Source organism: Canis lupus, chromosome 31, assembly GCF_003254725.2.
Source record: "Canis lupus dingo isolate Sandy chromosome 31, ASM325472v2, whole genome shotgun sequence".
In the NCBI taxonomy this organism is placed as follows: Eukaryota; Metazoa; Chordata; class Mammalia; order Carnivora; family Canidae; genus Canis; species Canis lupus.
The window spans coordinates 22,404,429-22,421,660 of record NC_064273.1 but is presented as its reverse complement, the minus strand read 5'-3'; the positions used below and the strand labels follow the sequence as shown (position 1 = coordinate 22,421,660).

Below are 17,232 nucleotides of genomic sequence, written 5' to 3'. Positions count from 1 at the left end.
CCCAAACCCAGGGTCACCGAAGTCAGAAGGCAAGTTGGTCTGTTGATGCAGTTGTTATGGGTCAACATTCCTGACTACTGAGCCAGATGGGGGAGGGTGGAAGGTGGGTCAAGAGGGGTAAGACAATATCTAGTGCATTAACACATAGTAGAGATGCAGTGAATGGCCACCGACTGAAGACTCTGAAGCTGAGTGTAATGGAATGAGAAAGCTGTAACTCATATTCATTGATTTACTCATTTAACATTAGCCCTTTATTAAGCCCCTGTCATGTAAAAGAATTCTGCTAGTGCCTGAGCATACAAAGAAATAACACACGATTGCTGCCTTCAAAGAGTTGTAATGGAGAAATCAGACAACCAATAAGCAGATGACAATACATCATAGTGATATTAGTGGAATATTGACAAAGTATTTTGCAAGGTCATTATTTTGAGATTCTGGTTGACAAATTCCTTAAACTGATTTGAGACAAATGCTGACATAGTGCTACAAATACTGGTGACTAGCCTAACATAGGTACTTAAAGCTACGTGTATTTAGAATTTGATACAGAATTTTATATTACTTGAATCAGTCTTAAAGCAATTACATTTGAGCCCTGAATTCTTAACAAAATCTTCTAGACCTTTTGCCTTGAAAGAGTAAGTGGCTTTGGCTGGTTATGTTACATAAACTAGTGTTTGCTAACTTTCACTTTTGCAGTTGTTCTGCTCTCAGAACCATTCCAAGAATTCCACAGAAAACACACAAAATAACAGGACACTCAACTTCTAGATACGAGTAAAATTTCTCCATTAATAAAACATAACTTTATTATGGCAAAAAGCAGTCATGCAGGCTGATTGTGAACAGCTTGAATTCCATAAGTGTTTCTCAGCTCTGATGAGTTTCATAACACACAAAAACAAGCAAGGCTGACAAACCTAAGCTTCACAGTGTACCTCGTATGATATAGAGTGGGTTTGTTCTAGTCTTCAATGGAAGAACTGTTCATTTATTTACCATCATTGTGGAGCTGCCATAAGTACTTACGTGTCAGTATTCCTGAGAATATTTATGAGTGTTGCTCCACAATTTATCAGTTATCGCTAGAAAAGATGGATTTGGTACAATAACATAAAATTATCCAGAAAGGAGCCATCATGGGTATTTGCCCAAAGAAAATGAAAGCACTTATTTGAAAAGATATATTCACCCTTATGTTTATTGCAGCATTATTTACAATAGCCAAGATATGTAAGCAACCTAAGTGTCCATAGATAGATGAATGGATAAAGATGTGGTACATACATGCAGTGGAATATTACTCAGCCATAAAAATGAATGAGATCTTGCCACTTGCAACAACATGGATGGACCTAGGGTATTAAGCTAAGTAAAACAGGTCAGACAAAGAAGACAAACACCATATGATATCACTCATATGTGGACTCTATGAAAATGAATAAACAAACCAACAAATGAACAAATGAACAAAGAAACCAAAAGCAAAAACAGGCCCATATCTACGGACAACAAACTGGTGGTTGCCAGAGGGGAAGCAGTGGGGGATGGGCAAAATGGCTGAAGGGCAGTGGGAGATACAGACTTCTAGTTATGGAATGAATAAGTCAAAAAGATGAATGGTACAACACAGGGAATATAGTCAATGGTTTTGTGATATCATTGCATGGTGACAGTGGGTAGCTACCCTCTTGGTGAGCTCAGCCTAACATATATAGAGAGAAATTGAATCACTATGTTGTACACTTGAAACTGATGTAACATTGTGTGTCAACTATACTTTTATAAAAAATAATTTTAAAAAAGGAAAGGAGCTTTCAAAGATCCTTTGTTTCCTCTATTTTTTATAAAGATTTTACTTTGGGGGTCGCTTGGGTGGCTCAGTGGGTTAAGCATCTGCCTTCAGCTCAGGTCATGATCTCAGGGTCCTTGGACTGTGTCCTGCAATGGGCTCCCTGCTCAGCGGGGAACCTGCTCCTCCCTCTAGTCCTCCCCACTGCTTGTGTGCTCTCTCTCTCTCTCACTCTCAAGAAAGGAAAATCTTTAAATATTTTTTTATTTTTTTGTGTAATCTCTACCTCCAGTGTGGGAATCAAACCCACAACTCCGAGATCAAGAATCACACACCCTACCCACCAAGCCAGCCAGGCACCCCTCCTATAGCTTGAAGATCCGTTATTACCGAAGGCCTAAGAGCTAACTCCTTCATAAGGACTCCACATATACTTCTGTTCCTCAATCATTCTTGCAAGCAACCTAAGGGCTTAATAAGATAAAATCCAACAAACATTGAACCACAGTGACCTCTGTCAAAAAACAACATTACCTGCAGCTGATAATTTTAAATTAGGTAAAATAGAGACTGGTGATATTGTTCCTAACTGTTGCAAACTGTGTTTTCCTGAGCCTTCAGGATCTGGGTCTCTGTGTACCATATTCTTTCTTGGTCTAGCCAGCCTCCAACTCTGCAATAGTGTGCACTTATTCCTAACCCATGCTATGGCTGCTGCTGGATCAGCAAAACCATGTTTTGTTAGGTTTAATCCATTTTAGGCAAAGCCAAGAGCCATCATTTGTATTTTAAGGTTTAAATAAAAATTGTGGTTACCTATTTTCTTCATAAACGCTATGCTTTACAAATGTAATGCATGACACTCATTAATTCCATATGTGAAACATATGTAACAAAATCTGATGTGATAGACAAAGAATGGGCTTTGAACTAAGCATACTTCTATTCAAATCACCTCCTCTGCACCTACTAACCTGGGGATCTTAAGCAAGTTGGTAAACACCTCTGAGCCATACTTTCTTCATATGTTAAGTGGCAATGACAATATACAACTATCAGATTGTTGTGCGAAATAAATATGTAAAGTATCTTTGTAGAGTACAGAGAGGAAGGACTCAATACTTATTTTATTTTACTATGTCCCTTTGTTTGCTGTCAGTAATGGACTGGGTATCTGAAATAGATACAAACCAAAAAAACTTTATGGTGTTAGCTTGCCTGTCCCAGAAAACCTTTGTTGAAAAGGCTCAGAAGAGATTTACTTGAATGCTCTTCCTTCTCTTGAACACTTTCTTTGTCTGATGGCCACAGATCATCAGTAACCAAGCTCCTCAATAACAGGTCAAATTGATTTCCAATTAGGAAATTGCTTCTCTCTTATTAAATGGTACCATCCCAGTAGATTGAACTGAATCGTAGATTTTATGTTCATTTTTTCCTCATTTTAGAGTCTTTCCAAAGTTGCATCAACAGATTTCTGGAAAATATTTAACAGGAATTTCGAAAAAGAAACCAAAGGCTTTCAATGCAAACCTTTTGAGCTAAAAGCAGAAAGTTAGTTACTAACAGAATGATATTTTGGCATAAAATAGATATATTTCTATTCTACCAAAATAGCTACTTTTTGACTGATAGTTAACTAGATTTCTTTCAGAACATTTTCAGATTTTTAAGTTTTTCCTTTACCTCTTTTTAAGTAGCATTTCTAGAATTTATTTCTTGAAGTTTCCATGTGATATTTTCAGGAAACAGTTCATTCCTTTGAGCTTTTTTTAAAAGGGTAATAATAATGTCTTAACCCTCATTATCTCAGATTTTGTAGAATACCATATTTCTGGAGAACACAACAGGTGAACAGAACCTCTGATCGCTGAGCTGTTTTATTTGAAAAAAATATTCTCCTGGGACCTATAAAAAGATTCTGATACCTAAAACCTGAATTTAGCTTTGAATTTGGCAGCAGAGCTCTTTGTAAAATAGCAGTGTTCTGGAGGAGCTGAGCTTTCTTTATGTATGATTCATCTGGCCATATTCATGCAAAATAAAAGAAATGTACAGAAGCAGCGATGAAATGGAATTTCAACGTAGGCCAGTTTTACTTGATGAAAACAGAACTATTCAACAATCAAGTAACTGTCCATAAAAGGAAAGATTTCTAGATTCGTGGCTGATATAAAGAGCTCTGTACTAGGTACTCCTTTTTGGTTGACTTTCTGACCTTCGAGGTTTATACAACATGCATTGAGAAAAAATAAAAGTGGTTTGACTTTAATTGGTTATGTAAATTGGGTTATTTTACATAATTAAAATATACTGAGCTCACACAACTTCATGCCTGAAAAAACAAAATAAAACACCATAATATTTTAGAAATTGTGCTTGCTAATTTCAAATTCCAAGCCCCAGTTTATTGACAGGCCTACTTAGTTTGGTAATGTTTTGGCCTGTGGACAAAGGAAAGTAGGAAACTGGCCATGCTTTTGGCCTTTGCTCTGGCTCTAATTTGCTTCAAATGTCCAAATAACCTTTTATATGTTTCCTGGGCAGAATAAAGTTACAGGAGGGCAGCCTTTCCCCTACTTCATTCATGTCATAAACACAATATTTGCAAGAAAGAAAAATAGAAGAGTCCAGAGCTTCTTTACTGAAGGGGTCAACTTACTTCATTACCTAATTCATTATGACTGACGGACTTGAACTTTTGGCTTATTTTGTGGACAGAGAGGAATGCCTTCACTCAGGCAGATTTAAAAAATAAACCGGGCTATAGCGTTTGGAGGACATATGATTGTCTCTAAGTGGAGTTCCTGAATCTTAGGATGACTTCATCTTTCTCTGATATCTGGAATCCTGAAGCAAGCTCAAGGGTTAATATACCACTTTAAAGATGAAAACGAAACAAATAAAACCAAGAATCAAAGAAGCAAAGTGCCTTCCATTGGACTCACACAGTCACCTAGCCAATAAAATGTTGTAGTAGGACTCAAAAATAAGACCTGTATCTCCAAGGACAAAAACAGAATAGAAATACACAGACGCTAGTCAGGGCTGAGGCCTCTGAAGAATGATTTGATTTGTATTTTATTTTAAAAGGTCACTCACTTTCATGTGGAGAACAGATTGTGAGGAGCAAGAGAGAAAGCAGGGACTCCACTTTAGAGCCATCCTGGGGAGCCTGAGAGAGGATTGGGACTTTTCCTTGAGTAATGGCCTGGGAAGAAAGGTCAGATTCAGAGTATGTTTTGCAGGAAGAAACAATAGTACCTGTAGATAGATTAGATGGATGAAGTTAGGGAAAGAAAACTTCCAGACTTGAAGTGTTCTAGACTTCTACAATGAAAGTGAATATCCCTCAATCTGAAATAACCATGGAAGGATGGCAGTGAAGTGAGTCTTGCCCATTCTGCTACTACTCAGCCTTTCTCTCCAGACCATGGAATTGTTTTGAAAGCTGGTTGTGATCCCTCTATAAGCTACAATAAAGAAGAAATGTGTATAAATAAATAAACAAACATAAAATAGAGGCAAGACTAGCTATATTCTGTTATTAATTCAAGCATATCTTTTTTTCAATAGCTTCTGGTGTTGTCAGTCAACCTCATCTAATCCACCAGAGTTCGATTTCTAAAATAATATGATTATATCTCTTCTCTACCTGATACTTTCAGTACTTCTTCATCCCCTGACAACACAAGTCCAGATTCTTAGGATGGTCCCAAGGTGCTTTGCAGTCTGGCCTTACCTTACCAGACTTCCTTTCAGCTGAAGTCCCCATGCCAGCCCCCCCCACCAGCTTGCCCCCACCTCTGTGTTCTCACAAAACTGAATATTTCTCTTTCTTTCTTTCTTTCTTTCTTTCTTTCTTTCTTTCTTTCTTTCTTTCTTTCTTTCTTTCTCTTTCTTTCTTTCTTTCTTTCTTTCTTTCTTCCTTCCTTCCTTCCTTCCTTCCTTCCTTCCTTCCTTCCTTCCTTCTTTCTTTCTCTTCTTTCTTTCTTTCTTTCTTTCTTTCTTTCTTTCTTTCTTTCTTTCTCTTTCTTTCTTTCTTAAGATTCTATTTATTTATTCATGAGAGACACACAGAGAGAAGCAGAGACATAGGCAGAGGGAAAAACAGGCTCCCTGCAGGGAGCCTGATGTGGGACTCAGTCCCAGGATCCTGGGATCATGACTTGAGCCAAAGGCAGATGCTCAACCACCAAGACACCCAGGTGCCCTGTTCTTGTCTTCATACTTCTTGTGCTTTGTGCCCAGAATATTCTAGCTTTCTTCCTGGGCCTGGAAAAACTTATTCATCTTTCCTGTACCAATAACCAAACTCCTTCCAGGGAATTCAGTTATCCCAAGGATAAAACCACCCTTGAATTCATTTTCCTGATCGTGTTTTTCACAATTTATGACCAATAGCTGTATCTCCATCTTTCTTAATTCACAATGAGATTCTCAAGGACAAGAACCAGGCCTTTTAATTTTTTTTTTCATCATCATATCCCCCAGTGTATGGTAGGTGCTCATCAATGCTGACTGAAATAAATTAAAGTCTATCACATCATAAAAAATGATAGCAGGTAAAATAAAATATTTTCTCTAGAAAATCAAGCTGTGAAAGCAAAAGGTCCATTTTGATAAAAAAACAAAACTAAATTTTGTGAGCAGTTAAACCATTCATAAATTGGGAGAGTATTCTTCTGCTATATAAATAACCCTTAAAAATACCATCTGTGCATTTTTCTAAGTGTTTTTAAGTTCTTTTTATCCCCCAAAGAGGGGTGCTGTTACAGGTGCCTTCAAAATTGTGATAAAAACTGTTGGATCATTTAACAGATTCATATGGATACAAAACTTTGCAAATAATTTTGGAGGCTTTCAAGTCCACTAAAATCCCTTCATAGAATAGATCAAGACTAGTTTAAAGTAACTTCTGTAAGCTTTTAAAAATAATATAAATCTTCTCTGTCGTTGGAGTAATGCTCACATAGCCAATTGTTACTATTCTCATAGTGTAAGTCCCCAATACTGTGGTTGATCTAAATGTGCTAATAAATAAAGGTGAAATATTTGTAGTAGACAGCATACAGTTTTGACAAATTACCACATAGAACAAGACAACATCAATGTAAAACTATGTGAATTTTCATTCCAGATAGAATTCATTTGCAAATAATGACAGTGTAACCTTTTCAATCCATACCACCACATATCCTTTCCTGAAGGACAAAACAGCTAACAAGGAGCTCCAGAGAGAGAGAGAAAGAGAGAGAGAAACATTATAAATCCTACTCTCATCTGCTAAAGAAGTGACCTGAATTTCTTTCCAAATATGAACAAATATTTTTTTCTTTCTCTTCCTGTTTTTTTCTTTGCCTTTAATTCAGAAGTTATGTCACAGATGAGCTATAAGTAGGTTTTATCAGAATATATAGCATGTGTCCAGGACCCAGTGAAACAGTATTTTGTTAATCATTCTCTTTGGAATGAGATATATTCAAGAGTTCAACAGAGTTAGCAGTCCATCAGGAATTCTTTTTTAAAAAAATAGATGGAAATATTATTACTTGGTCAAAATTAGAACAAATTCAAGGAGGCCATTATTAGCTATTACTGATTGATATGAATTTGAATGTTACTTTCAGATAAGTTGGTCCTGATGGTTTTTATTGGAATTTGTTTGAATTTAGTGTCCACTCACTCCTGCTTACAAAATATAAGAATTTAAAAAATACTTGAGCATATCTCAGTATGAAAATGTATTGGCAGAACTAGATCTATTTGACTAGATTTCTTTAGTATACATATAAAGTAATTTCAGTTGGCTAGATATCATTGATAGGTGAATTCATTGAGAAACAAGGTTGCTGACTTCATCTCTTAAAAATACCGCTTCCCTGGATTATTGCAATTGTCTCCTGCTTTATTTTCTCCTGGCAGTCTCTCTTCTCATTCCCCAACCAGAGGGATTCTTTTCAATACCCAATGTTGGATCATGTCAGTCCTCTGCTCATAATTCTTTAGTAGTTCTCTATGTCCATGGAGGATTAGAGCCAAACTTCTTAAATAGTCTACAAGTCCCTTTAGACTTGACCTCTTAACCTGACTTTATCTCCTACCATTATCCCTCTGAGGCACTCTCCTTCAGCCACAATGACTTCCTTACTTGGATGTATGAGACACAATTTATGCTACTGCACTGGCTGTGCTGCCTGCCTGGAATGTCCTTTTCCAGGTGTCTGCTTGGCCAATGCCTTCACCACCTTCAAGTCTTTGCATCTCAACTCACTTGCATCCCTATCCCTTCCTTTGATCCTCCTTATCCTGCTGTGACCTACTCTTTTATTCCTTGTAGAATTTAATATCTTCTGACAATATTTATACTTTATTATGTTTACTGCCTGTCCTCCTTACTCCTTCCAAAATGTAATCTCTTCAAGGACAAGTATCATAATAATGTATTCCAAACATTTGAAATAGTTAGTACTTGGCACATGGTAGGTTCTCAGTAAATATTTGTGAAATCAAGTGAGTGAATAGATTGACTATACAGCCTAAGATTTACATAATAATTCATTCTGAGGGTACGGCAATGAATAAGAAGACATGATCGTGTACAAAAACTGATGGTGCCTCTGACGTTAGGATCTATATTAAAATGTTTGCCACAAATCACAGACAGCCCTGAGTAAAGGAACAGGGATGGTTCTACCAAATCTATTCAGTTTGGGAAGAAAAGACATCTGTGGTAAGGATTTTAATGATACTTCAAGAATGTAAATTACTGCCTAATTTTTGAACTCAGAGTGGCACCTGATCCTGAGCCCTTTCTCTTTCTTAAGCTAATCATTTGGTGAGGAACTAAATTGAACCATTTGTTGGTGTGTCAGAAGGCTGAACATTAGGAGGATGATAGTGCAAGAACATCATAAAGTATGGAGCTACAAAGAGTAAAGTAGCATAATTTCTTCTTTTCACAAATAAGATTAAAACATTAGCTTTATGGGCAGCCTGAGTGGCTAAGTGGTTTAGTACCGCCTTCAGCCCAGGGTGTGGTTCTGGAGATCCAGGATCGAGCCACGTCGGGCTCCCTGCATGGAATGGAGCCTGCTTCTCCCTCTGCCTGTGTCTGTGCGTCTGTGTGTGTGTGTGTGTGTGTGTGTGTCTCATGAATAAGTAAATAAAATCTTTTTAAAAAATTAGCTTTAAGAAGTTAATGCCCTAGACAACCATGTCAAGTGTCCAAGTTTGGATCTCAGATGGGTGCAGATAATTAGGACCTGATTTGATAGCACCAGACGCTGTCTTAGCATTGCCCTCACAAATGCACAGAGTGGCCCCACCCACAGAGTTAAAGATCCAATGTCTTTAGCAGAGCTGTGTGCAGTCATCATAGGTGCTGTGCCACACACAAAGATTCATTGATGTTGTTGGCCAAGACTCAGAGCTATGTGAGACGAACACTGACATGCCCTCAGGTTATGGTCTGTACAGTCTGCTATAACAGAATACCATATTGAGTAGCTTAAACAGTTAACATTTATTTCTCATAGTTGTAGGAACTGGGAAGTCTAAGATCAGTCAGCATGGTTGGGTGTTTGGTCAGGTCCCTCTTCCTGATTTACAGACAGCAGCTTTCGTGCTAAGCAAGATGGGAGACAAGATGGAGAGAGACCAAAGCTCTCTGGTCTCTTTTTATAAAGGGACTAATCCCTTTGCGGAGGCTCTACCTTCATGACCCTATCTAAATCTAATTGCTTTTCAAAGGCCCCACCTTCAAATATATTGCATTGGGATTAGGCCTTCAACATATGAATTTTTAAAATATTTTATTTATTTATTCATGAGAGACAGAGAGAGGCAGAGACATAGGCAGAGAGAGAAGCAGGCTCCTCACAGGGAGCCTGATCCGGGACTCGAGCCCCAGACTAGGATCACATCCTGAGCCAAAGGCAGATGCTCAACCACTGAGCCTCCCAGGTGCCCCTCAACATATGAATCTTGAGGGGACATAAATATTCAGTCCATAGCAGTTCCCAGGAAATATCTGTATGTGCCTGTGTGGAAATTTTCTGGAGTGTCTTAAAGGTTTAATGAAGAATTTTCTAGGCTATCTCAAATGTGAGGATTCCCTCCTCTGTCCCCTCTGCATCCTTACTCTTACCTTTGCCAATATGTCTGATTCCTCATCTACCTGAGTCCTTTCCTTTTAGAGAAAGAATAAAGACGAAAATATTTTAACGTAAACTAAATGTATCTAAATGGGTGAATAAGTTTTCTGCTGCATTTTTCTTTCAGTAGCAAGCCACTTCTAGGAAATAATTAGGTTTATCTGACAGCAGTACTTGAAAGATTAGAAGTAATACCATATTAAAACTGCATATAATAACATGAAAAGTAAAAAATGGATTCTAGAAAGAATTGGCTCAGATAATCCCATACAGGGTGTTCTATTCCTATTCTTGTAATTCACCTTATTGATAGGTACATTATTTTTAGCCTCAATCATAGTCAAAGTTATAATTGGATAGATTATCCTAGTGAATTCTTAAATCCTGGCTAAACATTTCTTTTATTATTTCCTAGAATCCCTTCATTACTTGGTAGCTTGTAGAATAATCTTAATATTAAGTTAAGCAAGGAATTTTAAAGCAATATCCCTTGAAATATTTAACACATTCTAGAGGCCAATTTTAGCGGCTCTAAGTTTGACCATTATCATACCACTATTGTCTATTTACACAGATAATTAAAAATTGATTACATTTTGGGAAGCCTCTATAAACATATCAAAACTAGGGAACTTATCATCCAGCAAAAGCCATCAGTTAAATATTGTCATTAATATTTTTGAGGTGCAATTTCCAGAAGAATATATTTCATATTTTTAGCTTTAATGGTAGTTAATTTTCTTATGATCACTGCAAACTCAAGATTATTTTTTCATAATTTAGGAAACTTTGTCCATTAAAAATTCATTAATATTTTCAAATGAGAAAAAAGTCCCTTTTAATGTGCTTTTAAAATGTCTTAAGTATGTCTTGTCCTGTAATCCAAACTGGCTTTCAAGGAGCCCCCTGTGAACTATCAGACTGTCACAATGATATAAATTATATAACAAAAGACATTTTACAGTTATTTAAATAGCACTTTAGAAAGAATATATGATCATAGGACCAAATCAGTATTTTTGTTAAAGACTTGAAAAACAGATTGTATGTCAATAAGCCTGCGCATCCTAATGGTAGTAAAAAGTACTTTTAGACTGAGATCCTCACATTGGCTTTGCAGGTGATATAAAACAAAGAGCCATAGTCTACCTTCAATATGCCATCTTCTTCCATTTCATACAACTGCTTCATTCTAAAGAATTCCAGTGACCAGAAGGAACTGTATTAACTGAAAAAAACCAAGTAAAAAATGAGTGTGAGAACAAACCTTCGAAGGAAAAAACGCCCATGTAGAGGATCTAAGAAAGTGAAATTTCATGTATACATTGTTCCTTAAGATTTCAATTTTTAAACACTTTTTGTATGAATGCCATTCTAAGGCATTGTAGGGGGTGAGTAAAAGATGTACACAAACTCTAACATTCTTGGAGTTTATAGTATCGATGTAGGTATTATTTCAGATCAAGTATAGAGCCACATAAATGGTATAGAAAGACATGGTGTCAGAGTAGAAGAAAGAAAGAGACAGCATTTCTGAATAAAGAGATCAAGGAGGATTTTATTGAGGAGGTAACATTTAACGAGTTGGGAACAAGGTGTACACGGGTTAATTGGAAGACAGTTGTTAACCCAGGAGGACTGAGCAAACTAAAATAAGTATGGAAATGAAATTTGGAATATTTGAAAGGCTTGGAAGGCTAGAAATCCAAAGCAACTGACTAGAGCAACCAATATGTTCTTAGATTTTTTTCATGTACTTTTTGGCTTGTGGGACAGAGAGTATCCACGAGTGAGTTGTGAGTTCAATGGTCCCATGATAAGAGAGACAACAGCCATCTGTGCTATCACATTTACCATGTTGAATTATAAAAAGATAGTCCATTTATAATTTCTCTTTCTATATCTAATATATTTCTATTATTCATTTAATAGCTATCTCTTGAAGAAGTGTGGTGTGTAGTGGTTGGGAGCAGGGAGATTTGGTTTGGGTTCTTTTATATTTGCCTTTAAACCTCAGCTCCACTAATTATTTATAATCTCTCTAAGCCATAATTTCCTCTTCTGTAAAATGGGGATATGCTGCTTCCTTGCAGAGTTCCTGTGCATGTCAAACGAGATATTGTAAGTGAAAGCCTTATCACTGGATTGAAGGTGGTTAATGCTCGTTTAGCTCCCTCCTACCCTGATCTTTCCCAGGCTCTGTTCTGTCCCTCCTTCCGGGTCTCTTTTCTTCACCCACTACTAGGGCTTCTTTATCGGTTTCTCTACTCTCTAGATTCTGAAATAAATCTTTTTTAAAAGATTTTATTTATTTATTTATTTATTTATTTATTTATTTATTTAACAGTGAGAGAGAAAAAGAGAGAAAGCAGAAGGAGAGGGGGTGGGATAGGGAGAAGTAGGCTCCTTGCTGAGCAGGGAGACTGGTGCAGGGTTTGATCCCAGGACCTTGAGACCATGACCTGAGCAAAAAGCAGACACTTAACTAAGCCACCCAGGTGCCCAGATTGTGAATTAAATCTGAACCTAAATAGGAATAATTTAAGGAGGCCCTACCCAATACTTGAGACTCCAGTCACTGCCTTGGTAGTAGCTTAGCTCTGACCTTGAGTGTGTTTCTCTCTTTGGACTTTTGCCCAGTCACCTCTTTAGAGCCCTGGTCTTTCTAAGACCTGGCTTCTGTTTTCTCTTGGCTAAACTCCACTACCTTACTTTATCCCTTTTTTTATTGGCTCTGTTGCCCTGGACCCTGGTCTGGGGAATGGAATCTTGCCACTTCTATTGAACTTGAATGTCACCGATGTATAAGGCCTGTCTGTTTATTCAGTGCATTCCCTGATTCTGGATTGGGTCCTGGGCTTATGCCCTTCAAAGATTTTGTTTGTTTTTATGGAACTGAGCCACCCTCCCCACAGCAGCTTTATTAGAACACTAACTTGGGTCTTTTTCCATGCCACTGGCATTTCCTTGCACCCTGCAACTAAGGAAGTATGTAATTGTGTGTGTGCAGAGGCCTGGCATGGTTCCTGGCACTAGTCCCTCAGTCTGCAGGGATTTGAACCAAGCCTGTCCACACCCACACCATTCTTAGGTGATACAAAGGTAACTAAGGCAAGTCCTCACACTTAAGGGTTGTATGACAAAGTAGGGGAAATGACACAAGTGCATGACTAAGTATAGTGCAAAGCAGGATATGGGTAAGTGTGCCAGAGAACATCAAACATGGCGCAAATTCATCGTAGCAAGAAATCAGATTAGGTAGGCACATTTCTGAGCTGCCATGTTCAAAGTGACATCTGAGTTGGGCTTTCAATATTGGATATCAACCAACAAATAAAGGAGAGCACACAGCTAGAACACAGAAGCAACATAAACAGACAAAGGGTACCGAGAAAAGAGTAATAAGTAGTGGGTGGGAAGGCTGGAGAAAATCTGGTCCAGGCCTAACTTATGGAAAATATTGAATGTCTGGCTAGGGAAAAAGCACTTACCATGATGAATATTAGAGATCAGAACTTAGTATATAGCTGCACAGGCAAGGCGCTATCCAACCCCAGGAGGTCCATTCTCAGACCCTGGGAGTTGGCAAACTTCTGTTTTATTTGGCCAGATAGCCAATATTTTCAGCTTTGCAGGCCATGTGCTCTTTGTTGCAACTACTCAGCTCTACCTTTGTAACTCAAAAGAAGGCACAGACAGTATGTAAACAAATGAGTATGGATGTGTTCCAATAAAACATTTATGGACACTGAAAGTTGAATTTCACAATATATCACTTTTTAAATTTTTTCCAACCATTTAAAAACATGAAAATATATAAAATATATATGTGTGTGTGTGTGTGTGTTTAGCTAATAGGCATACAGAAATAGGCAGCAGATCAGATTTGGCCATCAGGTTATTGTTTGCAGACCCCAATCTAGACTCAATGTGAATGGTACATAGGCCGTGGTGGAAAACCACTGACGGGGTTTATTAAAGACAGGCATGATACTGTCAAATCTGAATAAGAAATAGATTAGTGGGAAGAGAGATGTGAGATAAGAGACCTCCGTTCAAGCTGTGTGTCTCCGTGTCTGTGTGTGCATGTGTGCTATTTTTGACACAGTTTGTAACTGCCATGTAGACAGAGGCGTTTGACCTGGACCATTTATTCCTCTACACTCTCTATTTCAAAACATCCACACAATGCATGATCATCAGCTTGACACTGTGGCCAGCTCTCCGAGTGTCTTTTATGAAAGAGAATGGCGGAAGTGTTGAAAGAGAATAAAAGAAGAAAAACAGTCATTCTCAAGGTTGTAATCTTTGTGGGGGGTGGGAAGTAACCCAAACCCTGGGGTCGAGGCAGTCAGTAGTAGTTTCCTTGTTGGCAAAAGGAAACAAAGGAGCATTCACTTTGCAATAACCTGGTCCTATTTTATCATAACATCGGATAAAACATCCTATAAAATCCACTGTGCTCTCTATTACTCTCCATTTTAAAAGCCAGCACTTGGACATGTGTCAGAAATCTTGGTTCAGTGACCTTCTGCTTCAGAAAGCTTTATCTCATTGTTGATATGCTGTCTGCATTCCAGCACGTGGCTGTGGGTATCTATTTGCAGCTGGCTTTATTGGATCCATTTCTTTTGTTCGTCAGAGTAGAGTTATGTGGGCCAATGACTCGGCAGAAAAATTCCATGACAAAGTTCAATTAGAAGATTCTTATATGGACTTTGGTGTCTTGGTTACCATAGTACTGATGGGTTTCTGGACTCTAACATCGTAGGCTGTCAATCTGTGACCTTTAAATGACATGACGTTTCTAATGTTTAGTGTGTGTATAGTACTGTTCCTAGCGGCAAGAAACATCTAGAATAATGGATAGAGGTTCTACAGAGGCAAATCTGCTTACTAAAGGAAATACTTTTCTGTCAGATATAGATACAGATGAGCAGAATGAGCTTTCTCAGAAAATAAATGGCAGGCTGAGTCAAAAAGAAGTTCTCTAGGACAGTTTGTTAATTTGGGACAGGTGACTTGGACTCTTTCTGTTCTAATGCTATAGATTCCACTGAATCTCTTTTTCTGGAGAACTCAAAGCATATTTTAATAGTATAATTCACACCTTCAGTATTTCACATTACATATACTTAAAAGATTAGGCTTGCTTTTTATAAGATTTTTTTTGCAAATAGAAAACTTATAAATAGAATACCATTATTACCATCATTACCATTAATATTTTACCAACATCAACAATCTGACGTAAAAAATAATGACATATAAATTCAATATCTTTTTGAAGTCTGACAACAAATATACTCATTAATTACCCAAATCTATAAAAAGTAATGTTTTTTAAAAGACTTTGATATATCTTTAAATATAGTCTAATGAAATTTTTCAAATAGTGTATAGTTGATCAGCATTATACCTTGTCCTAACTATGCATCAATCCTTGGAATATAGGGTTGGCTTTGTTGTTCAATAGCTGATCCAGGAGGACGCCCTCCCGCAACAGAGCATAGGAGACCATGTGGGCTGCCAATATTGGATGCATTCACTCTTGAAGGTAGTGATAACATAAAAGTGTTTTCAGAGACTGCAAACATGGGCTTTGGGTGATTGTTAATGTTTATCATATATCATATAATGTTTATCACATATCATAATTTCCTTTGCATTTTTCTTCATACTCATACATAGAAAATACACTAGTGCTAATAAATAAACAACTCCTTACTTCACTGCTTAGGTGTCACAGCTGTTAAGCAAGCAAGACTGGAAATGGTACCATTATTCTCTACGGCTCTCACAGCATTGATGTAAAATAGTATAATTCATTGTATCTCATCTAGGCAGGCTTTCTAGGTTTCTTACTGAATTATTTATGTACTTGCATTTGAATACCAGCCTAAATTCGGTAATTCTGCTTGCAAACTTTTATAGTTAAAACTAAAAAATCCCTCCAAGCAGGCTATGTATTATTTTCCCCACTTTATGGATTTGAAAACAAAGACTAGAGAGGTAAAAATTGACTTACTCAAGGCAACATAGGTAGAATCCTATTTAACCAGATCTATGCTCAGCTCTGCTGGATCCTACTTGTGCTCTCTCCATTGCTTTGTGCCACATCTTAGGAAAATCATTCCAAAACTGGCTGCTGTGTGAAACCTAAGGAGTGCCTGCCAGTGTTCAAGTTCCCTGTCCTTGAAGGGCTCTTAGGAGACTATACTTCCCAACCAGCCCTCTCATAGTTAAGTGGGACCATGGGAGTAGCTGATCATCGGACCATGAGCAGAAGTGATGTATGTCACTTCTGGCCTGAGTTAGGTAAAAGGCTCTGTGGGTCCTTTCAACACAACCCCTTTGGGGGCAAGCATGGAGGCCATATGTTAAGAGAGTGGAGCCAAAAGATGGAAAGAGCCTGGATCGCTGAGTCACTGCAGGGAGGAGAGCCGGCACCGTGAGTCACTTGACTTAAGCAGACTTTGAGGAAAAAATAAGCTTTCTCAGTTAAGCCATTGAGATCTGGGGCTTGTTAGTCATGGCAGCACAAGCTCAGCCTATTCTAATACAACCATCTCGATTCTGTCTACAGCTTACTATCAACACTTTAGCATTACCTCATGGAAAGTGTGTAGTGACATGGTTTAATTTATATTTTTAAAGGATTGTTTTCTAAAAGCCTATTTATGACACTAAGCAGTTATTTATGATGGATGATGTTACAATATAAGCTTGACTTCAGGATGTGTGGTTTTGATCCCTGACTAATTCTCACCAAACCAACACTAGTGGTGTTAACTCACACTGCAAATTATGTTGATGACAATCAGACTTCTATCAAGGTTCCCAGTGATATCTCGGCTGCATTGCCCTTATTTGAAACACTTGCCATAAAGCTATCAAAGAAATCCTTGCAAGAGTCTTTATTCTCATGAACCACCACTGTAAATCATCAAAAATCTTTGCATATAATTTCACAGCAAATGAAACCAGCACTTGGAGTGTCCTAGGTAATGACAGAATGAATACATTAATCTTACAAACTCTGCTTTGTCATTTCCTTCTGGATACTCAAAGACACCTTTTGCCTCAGTGTCTCCAAAAATAGAAGCATCCCCAACCTGCATCAGCCGATTCCAGAATTTATGCCCATTGTATTCCTGTTCTCAGCTCAGAAAACACTCATTACCCCAGTAGCTCAAGTCAGAACCCCCTGAGACTGGTAACCATTTCTAAAAAGTTCTTGGTCCAAAACAAATCCACCCTTTCCCCTCTCTCCCTCCA

At 37.8% G+C, this 17,232-nt stretch overlaps 1 protein-coding gene and 1 long non-coding RNA gene across 5 annotated transcripts in view; one reads left to right on the top strand and one right to left on the bottom strand.

Moving 5' to 3' along the window:
- Positions 1–17,232, bottom strand: part of LOC112661805 (uncharacterized) — a 414,903-nt gene that overhangs the window by 80,089 nt on the left and 317,582 nt on the right. For 2 of the 4 annotated variants that reach the window (XR_007407640.1, XR_007407639.1), the window contains one exon: positions 11,104–11,182. This is a non-coding gene — a long non-coding RNA (uncharacterized LOC112661805). Of the gene's footprint in view, positions 1–4,847; positions 5,010–5,062; positions 5,272–11,103; positions 11,183–17,232 lie in introns of those variants that run through there. The other 2 variants (XR_003137985.3, XR_003137981.3) reach the window with 2 other exon arrangements.
- The window catches only part of CYYR1 (cysteine and tyrosine rich 1), a 106,808-nt gene that overhangs the window by 39,329 nt on the left and 50,247 nt on the right, over positions 1–17,232 (top strand). The window lies entirely within an intron of this gene.